The following is a 9,443-nucleotide window of genomic DNA, read 5'->3' on the forward strand; positions in this document are numbered from 1 at the left end:
TAAGTACTTTAGATGTCAAATTGCTCTTTTCCACTTTCTGACACGCATTAACAACATTCACACATGTGCACAAACAGGAGGAGAGAGATTTACACTGCTGTCGCATACCCACTTAACCTGAACATAAGCCTAATTGAACTCAGTGGAGCTTAGTTCTATGTAGACATGTGTAAGATTGCTGTCCTAGGGTGGTTTTAGTTCTATGTGTGAAGAAAGTTTAATGTTTTTTTCTGAGTTCCCACATTATTTTAAAAAAACTTTGTTCAAAATTCATCCCTGTGCTTGTAAATATATTCTGCGAAAAACCATTTTAGTAATATTTTGTTTATTTTTCAATTGCATATGTCAAACTATAATGTCCAGTTATGAACACATGACCAAAGGATATGCAATATACGCCTCACATGGTCTTGTAGATGGTATCTAAAATGTTTAACTCACAGAACTCTGCTCCAGACAAGGAATTTTTTCTTGCAAGCTACTTCCATTAGCTATTCAGGGTGAAATATGGATTCAACAATAAAGCCAGGAACATGAAGACTGCACTGATTTTTTTGTAAAGAAAAAAATTATCACTGGATTAAGGAATATGGGTCATATTTTTCAACTCCCCCCCCAAAAAAAGGATGTACTCTGCCAGGATATCATAAGAAACAGGAAAACAAGGTAGAAATTAACTTGTCCATTTGCAATGCTCAGTTAACCTTATACCTTTTCCCATAAAGTAAAAAAAAAGTTTGTTTTAAATACACACAATTTAAACATCCCCCTGACAGATGTAACCCCCCCACAAGCTGCATAATTTCCCCCCCAATACAATATTTTCTTTATCTTCTTTCTATAATGACTGTTTAATTCCCTCCTCCCCACTTCCTCTGTATGTGCATCAAGGAACCTGACTCTCCCAGGGTTTGCTAGAAATAGCGACAACATGAGATAGACTTCCTCCTGTTATTACAATCTTGTGGTCAGTTCATACCCCCATAGAAACTCTCTTGCTGGCTTCACCCTTCCCCTCCCAGCCTATTTGTCTTAGATGTGAGATTTGGCCCTAAGAGACATGGGCTTAAGTCCCTCCTCTGCCAATGACTCGCTGTGTGACCTTCATCAAGACATGTTTCTGAGCCGCAACAATTCACTTCGTAAAATCTAAACCTCATAGAGTCATAACAAAATAAAAACTGAATAATAATAATAACTCTGAATTTGTTGAAAAGTTTGCTATGGAGATTTTTCAGTTGCATACTTAGGTTTCTAACTGCCTCATGCTACTTCTAAATTGACATCAGTAAAACCAGAAGAAAAAGAGCAATTAAATAAAAATTATCCCAGACCAGTTTAACACCAGGCCACCAAAAGCCAGGCCAAAGAAGAAGGTCATACATGCTGGGGCTCAAACTCTGGTGAGACTCCACTTAAATGGTGCTCTGCAGATGTGGAGTGTGCCACTGAGAATTCCTCAGTGCACTGTCAGAAGGTGTTGGTCAGCAATGTATTTTGCCAGAGGGCCACTTTAGGGAGGGGATGGTAAGCCAAGTCCATCTGCCCCCAATCCACCAAATTGGTTTGTCAGCAAATCCTATTTCCACAGCTGCTGGCTTTGTCACTTTACACTACCTCTTGTCTCTAGGTTGGTGAGGGGTGGTTCAGATGGCAGTAGTTTCTGACCATCATTTATTTCATTTATGTCCTACTCTTCCTACAACTAGCTCAGGCAAACATAACGTGCCCCATTATTTCTGCATAGCCTTGCCAGGTAAATTTAGGTAGAGAGTGACTGACCTAAGGTTACCCAGTTAGCTTTATGTGAACACGAGTATTACTAGGTTAAATTCAGTACCGTTCACTACACTACACTGGGATTAAATGCCTTTTAGACTATAACACCTTGATTTGTGCTTGGAATATGAGTGCAGATGCTCAGCTAATGTGTTCTTGGTGATGACTCCAGATTTTGGGTTTCTGAGTTGTAACAACAGCCTGTGACCAATCCACTATTAATTCTTTTATTTTATATGCAATTAAAGTGGTGTTAAAATATTGTGACACTATCTACAGTATATAGAAAGTGATACAAGTGTTTGCATTTGTAAATGCAAAGTCCTTCTTTGTGACTGAGACTAAATCACTCTAGTCTAACTGGATAAATAACTAAAAATACTCCTCTGGAAACATTTATGTACTTTAAAAATCCATGAAACTTTGGTCTCTGGCACCTCAAATTCTATGAAAGCAACACATGGTCCTGCGTATGAATTGTGTTTGCTGGACTGAGATGTGAATCTCTTAGATTTCTTATCATTCCATAAACTGGATTCGCAGCATTCCATTTAGCACCAGAAAATCAGCATAGGGTGATCACTACCCTTTTGGAATCCCCTATGAGCCTCACTAGTTTTTTCAGAAACCTGGATGCAAAATTAGATCTGGAGTACTGCCCATCTGAGTGCATCTTAGAACCTATTTAAATTCTCTGTGTTAAAACATGAAGCCCAGGTGAACTGCTCAAGGTGATGGGAAAGCAGGTGGTTCCAGATTAGGCAATTTCCTCCCTGGACCTAGGCCATCCCAGTTCACTAGGAACAGCTTCACTTGCTAGACTGTTGGGTGCTTGAGCCCAGGCCATGTGCCACTGAAGCTAGCAAATCATATTTGCATCTTTCAGTGCCAGAGAACTGGGTATTAGGAACATAGGAAACTGCCTTAGAGTAAGGCTCTGGGTTCATCTTGCTCAGTATTGTCTATATTGAGTGAGAATGGCTCTGCAGGGTTCCCAGCAGGAGCTTCTCCCAGTTCTACCAGGAGAAGCCAGGGACTGAACCTAGGACAACCCTCCAGATGCTGTTGGACCCCAAATCGCATCATCCCCAATTATTTTGGCCAGTAGTCGGAGATTATGGGAATTGTAGTCAAGCAATACCTGGAGGGCTACATGTTCCCCATTCCTGTTTTATTCAATATCATCTATTTCATTCAACCATGGGAGGAACCAAAAGAGCTTTTCATCTCCAACTCACCACAGATCAGGAATATCCATTCCCCAATCCCACAACCAACCTATACTAGCTATCTTACCTAGTGTGCTGCATACTCCCAACATCTTCAAGTGGGGTTGCATGCTCCTGACATCAAGCTGGGTTTTGTCCCCTTTCGATATAAAAGTACTGGGGACTTAAGAGTGGCTTTGCAATATTTGCTTTATTGATAAATATACAAACAGTGGCCAAGTAGAGGCAAAACAAGCACTCTTCTAGCCAGCAGCACAGCAGATCCCAAGGGAGCAACTTGTACAGTCTCCCACAAGGTTACGCCCCAACTTTCAAGTGGCTCAGACTCAAACCTGATCCTTCAGTTTATCTGCCTCTGCCCATTCAAACTGCAGGTTGTTTCTCACACGCTGCAGAATACTAGTTTCAGACCCCACCCTCCAGGTGAATTGCTCACTTGGGTTATCTACCATAATTACAAAATAATAACATTCTTTTCTCAAGGCCCTGATCACTCACAGCGATCAAGCCAGCCAAGCACACAACAGTATGTAATCTGACCTGTGAGGGTGGCTATTATCATTCCCAGTCAGCAAGCAAGGAACCAAGGCACAGGTAAGAGTTGTCTGAAGAATTTGAATACAAGATCCCAATTGGGAAAACAACAGATTCCTGCAGCAGTTATAGAGTAAAATGCTCTAGTGCACACATGGATTATGTGGTTACCTCTACACAGTTACACATGCATTCCTGGGTCTAAATGCAGGCACCATGGCTTCATCATCCACTCTATTTTTAAAAATAATTTTGGGAGGTTTCTCTCCCTCATCCTCCCAACCCCTGCTTTGTGTAACATTCAGCCTGATGAAGAGTTTTAGAGAATTCAAAAGCTTGATCTCTCTTTTATGATATTTTCATTGGTCCTAATAAAGGTATTACCCAGGCATAGATTTTGGAGGTTTTTTTTCCTTGTGGATCAACTCATCTGCCTTTAAAAAAAAAAAAAAAAAACCATTGTGGATCAACTCATCTGCCTTTTTTTTAAAAAGTCAATTGCTAGAGGGCTTCTGCACACCTAATGCACCAGGACCGCCTGCAATATGTTTGCTGATTGGGGCACAGATCTCTTATATCCAAGGGCCCTGTTCCATTAAATGGCTGCACTGCACTTTAACCAGCTGCAGAAAATCTCTCCCTTATTCTTCATCCCATTCAATCTAATTCACTTTCCTAATTCCACTGGTCATGTAAATCAAAGGGCTGCCTACACTTTTAGTGCCATGTAGTGTTCATTCCATCTTGGAAATGAAGCAGAGGTAGTAGAATAGAAATGAAGTGGGAGGAGGAATAGAAAAATGATCAACCCTCCATAAGAATAAAGTGAAATTACAGGATATTTGATTTGAAAGAGAGAGAGACAGCCAAGGGGGTAAATATAGTCCAAACTACGTATCACACACAAAGACCACCAAAAATCCACCTTAGGAAAAGCACTTTTTGAAGAAGGTGATTTGTAATAGAGAAGCAGCCAGTGGGGAAGGGATTCTTTATGCATTACCCGTGTACCACTTTTTGGCTGCAATCACCCTCCACAAACTGCTCCCCCACCCCAGGGTCCCAAGCTATAGAGGCATATGGAAATCAGTGGGTGTGAAAATCAATGGATGGCAACTGTTTTTCATTTCAACAAAAATATAAAAATCTTAAGTAGCTGTTTCATTGGTCGGAACATCACTGACTATGGAACTCACTGCCACAGGATGTAGTGATAGCCAATAGTTCTTGCTTTTTTAAATAGCATTAGAAAATGTACAGAATGCATCAGTGGCTATTTTAACCAACATGGTAAGAACATGCCTGCTTGTCAAAAGGGTGTCCCCACACTGTAGCCAGCTGGAAGCAAATGGGTCAACCCATTATTGCCCTAGTTCCTGTACCCTTCATGGCAAATTGTTCTGGCTCAGCAAGGTTGTGCTAACATCCCTGTGATTCAGCAAATGCTGGTTACAATCATTACAATCTGGTGTGACCTGACAAATCAGCATCCACATCTTTAATATTTGTTTATTCAGCATTTCTTATTTATGTAGCATTCCTATACCACATTTTTGCTGCCAGAGCTGTACTGAAAACTGCACGCCTGATAATAATGTTTACAGGATTTCTCAACAGTCCTTAGGCTCCAGCTGTGATCACCTTATAGAATATGGAAAGGCAAAGAATAGTTGAAACAACTTACTATATTGAGTCAATCCATTTAAAAGTGAAGCAAGATTTTGAACTATGTGATATTTCTTCTGGTCTGAGCCTTTATGTGGAGATTTTAAATCCTACAAATTTTATTAATAGCAGCCAAGGCCAGTTCACACATATAAAATCTGAATCAATGCAACTGACCAAGTGGCACTGAGGTGCATTTACAGGGAGAACTTAACATGTGCCCCAGGCCATCCATGGATACAGATATAACCTCCCACTGACTACTTGCATAATTGTGGAAGCAAATTTTTCAGCTGTTGCAGTCACAGGAATCATTCGCATAAACCCTACTGCATTTATTTATTTATTTTAATACTTAAACACCACAGTTTCATTTTTTAAAAGTAAAGCACTTTACAACAGTTACATATTCACAATGAAAGACACATAAAAATTAAAATCACAGTTCACCAGCTAATTATTACAGAAAATATTTCTTAATTGTCTACATAAACCTGGCAGCTTAAAATATACATAACTTGATATCTCTATGCTTAGTAAGATTATTGCAGCGGGCAGGTGACTGTGTGATTCCAATGAGAAAGCATTAGGTTTCTCACTGGTAACCACAGAAAGCCAGTGTAAATTGCCCCTATTGTAAACTCCATTCAGGAGGAATTTGATTTACAACACCTCCTTTTTTGTCAGCTAAGCTGCCAGGTTGCTAGGTCTCATGGTCGAGCTGAATGGGGTTTGGAATAAGTATAAGTCTTTCCTTACCTTGTCCCACTCCACCCCCTAGAATGTCCCTTTTTTGGGGATTTACACCAGTGTAAATTCCCTCAGCTTCAATTCTGCCAGTTGAGCTGGGGTGAGGGATTTACACCCAGTGTATCTCCAGCTCAGCCAGGGTTAGGGATTTATGCTGGTGTATCCCTGGTTCAGCTCTGGCTCAGCAGAGAAAGCCCAAGATCCACCAAATCCAAACTCTATCACCCTAGCGGATCTTGTGCTTGGATTATGCTGTAACATAGTTGCTCTTATACACTAAGTGCAACTAACACAGTCTGGATTCAACCCACTAATATTTCTGGTGTGAACGTTCTCTGTGCTGGCCCATTTATACATGCAAGTCATCACACAATAAACATGAATGCATGTAGCTCTATCTGTGAGGCACCAAAGTCACACCTTGAGACTACATTGGCATAGAATATCACCCTGGGCTCCTGCTGGGAGGAAAGGTGTGATATAAATCAAATAATAAATAATAAAATGTGCAGCAACTGTGTCTGACCTGCAGAAGCTTTTTAACATCTGAATCAGCCTTAAGTAGTTGTTCATCAGAGACCGTTTTGTATATTTTAGATCAACATATAAGGGTGATTGGATGAAGGATTATTTCAAGTGGCCCAGTTTCCAAAACTGGATCAGCTATACTGTGGGTCCTATAGCTAGTTTACAAACTGTAAGGCTATTGACAAAGAAAATTTAAAGAAATCTCATCCACAAAAAGGAACTTTTTGCTTCTCTATTTCACCTAGGCTACAATTCTTTAATCTTGAGCATTTGGGTTCATACTGATTTAGCCCCATTTGTTTCACTGTGGCTGGCTCCCCCACCATAAATATTTATGCCAACATATGTATTTTCATTATTGAGCTTCTACAATACCTCATCAACTCAAGACATATAAATAGAAATATTACACACCTGGGGGGAGGGAAGTGTGCACATACCTGCCACAAGGCCTTTAACCTTCCTTCCTGATCACCCCAAGTAGGTAACAAAGGATTTATGAGACGGGGAGGGAAAGAGGGAGGTATTATTTGCCCAGGCTTCAACCCAGTTCTGAAATACACACACAGAAAAACCTTACCTCTTAGCCACTCCCTCCTCATTCTTCTTCTCACCTCTTCAAGCTACACCCTAAGAATTTCCTGTTCTATCTCACCCTGGTACTCCTAAGCAGGCCCTTGCACATGAGTAGTCCTTATCTCCTGCACAGGCTATAGTCTATGCTGCTGGAGGTGTTGGGAGGAGAATGCTGCAGGTCACAGTATTGGTAATATTGTGCTCCATTCTGCTGGGATTACAGGGCCACCTGCTATGTCCAAGGGCTGTTTTTTTGCCATTCAATGCCACCCTCCCAAAGTCTCTTTAGTCTCCTTCCCCTGGTATAGATTGTGTGTGTGCATGTGTGTAAATAGATAGATAGATGTTATCTATAGTTGTATCCAGGCTTTCACTTTAAAACATCATAAAAATAGACTTTAAAATATGTTAAAACAAAACATCTTTAAAAACATTTTTTTTAAGTTTAAAAAACATCCTTTTTTAAAAAAAGAAAAGGTTTAAAAATATATTAAAAAGCAATTCCAACACAGACACAGACTGGGATAAGGTCTCAACTTAAAAGGCTTGTTGAAAGAGGAAGGTCTTCAGTAGGTGCCAAAAAGATAACAGAGATGGTGCCTGTCTAATATTTAAGGGGAGGGAATTCCAAAGGGTAGGTGCACTTCACTAAAGGTCCATTTCCTATGTTGTGCAGAATGGACCTCCTGATAAGATGATATCTGCAGGAGATCCTCACCTGAAGAGCGCAGTGATCGACTGGGTACATAAGGTCTTTCAGGTATCCTGGTCCCAAGCTGTATAGGGCTTTGTACACAAAACTAGAACCTTGAACTTAGCCCGGTAGCTAATAGGTAGTTAGTGTAATTCTTTCAGCAGCGGGATGACATGTTGGTCGTCGCCGTGATCACATCACCCCAGTGTTAGTAGATCTACACTGGTTACCAGTTGTTTACCGGGCCCAATTCAAGGTGCTGGTACTGACCTTTAAAGCCCTATACAGTTTCGGCCCAGTTTATCTTAAGGAGCACCTCCAGCATCACCAATTAAGCCACCTAACAAGATCAGCCACACAAGACCTTCTCTCGATTCCGCCAGCTGAAAGAGCTAGGCTGGTGCGAACCAGAGAGAAGGCATTTTCAATTGTGGCTCCCGCCCTCTGGAACTCCCTTCCGTTCAATCTCTGCCATGCCCCCTCCTTGATAGGCTTTCGCCGTGCCTTAAAAACCTGGCTGTTCAGACAGGCCTTTGGGACTCCTGGGGTGGGTTAGGTTTTAATGTTGATCACCTGAAAGAGTGGTGTTTTTAATGGCTGATTTTTATTGGTTTTATATTGTATTTTATTGGGAGTGTACGTCGCCTAGAGTGGCCGTTGAGTCAGCCAGATGGGCGACTCACAAATAAAATTTTATTATTATTATTATATATCCTGCCCTAGTGAGCAGTCTCGCCACCTCATTTTGCACCAGCTGCAGCTTCTGGACCAACCTCAAGGGTAGCCCCACATAGAGTGCATTACAGTAATCCGGCCTGGAGATTACCAGTGCATGGACAACAGTGGTCAGGCTATCCTGGTCCAGAAAGGGCCGCAGCTGTCTTATCAGCTGAAGCTGGTGAAAGGCATGCCTAGCCACTGAGGTCACCTGGGCCTCTAGCAACAAAGATGGATCCAAACGCACCCCTAGACTACGGACTTGCTCTTTCAGAGACAGTACGACCCCATCAAAAGCAGGCAACTGAGCAATTATCCAAACTCAGGAATCACCAACCCACAGTGTTTCCATCTTGTTAGGATTCAGACAGTTTATTGGCCCTCATCCAGTCCACCACCGAGTCCAGGCACCGGTCCAGTGCTTGCACAGTCTCTCCCAATTCAGATGTTACAGAGAAATAGAGCTGGGTATTGTCAGTGTACTGCTGACACCTTGCCCCAAATCTCCTGGTGACCGCTCCCAAGGGCTTCATATAGATGTTAAACATGGGAAACAAGATACCCTGAGGCACCCCACAGCACAACTCCCAGGGGGGCAAAAGACAATAACCCAATGCTATTCTCTGAAAATGACCCTGGAGATAGGATCGGAACCACTGTAAAACAGTGCCTCCAATAGCCATCTAACCAAGTTAGCCCAGAAGGATACCATAGTCAATGATATCAAAAGCTGCTGAGAGATCAAGTAAGAATAACAAGGTCGCACTCCCCCTGTTGTCCTCCTGAGAAAAGTCATCCATCAGGGCGACCAAGTCTGATTCACTCCCAGGCCTGAACCCAGATTGAATGGGTCAAGATAATCTGTTTAATCCAAGAGTACTTGCAATTGGTGTGCCAACCCTCTCAATCACCTTCCTTAAGAAGGGGGTATTTGCAACCCCCTTCTTTGCGACCTATATCTGAGTTTAGGT

The sequence above is a fragment of the Rhineura floridana genome, chromosome 11, assembly GCF_030035675.1.
Source record: "Rhineura floridana isolate rRhiFlo1 chromosome 11, rRhiFlo1.hap2, whole genome shotgun sequence".
Lineage (NCBI taxonomy): Eukaryota > Metazoa > Chordata > Lepidosauria > Squamata > Rhineuridae > Rhineura > Rhineura floridana.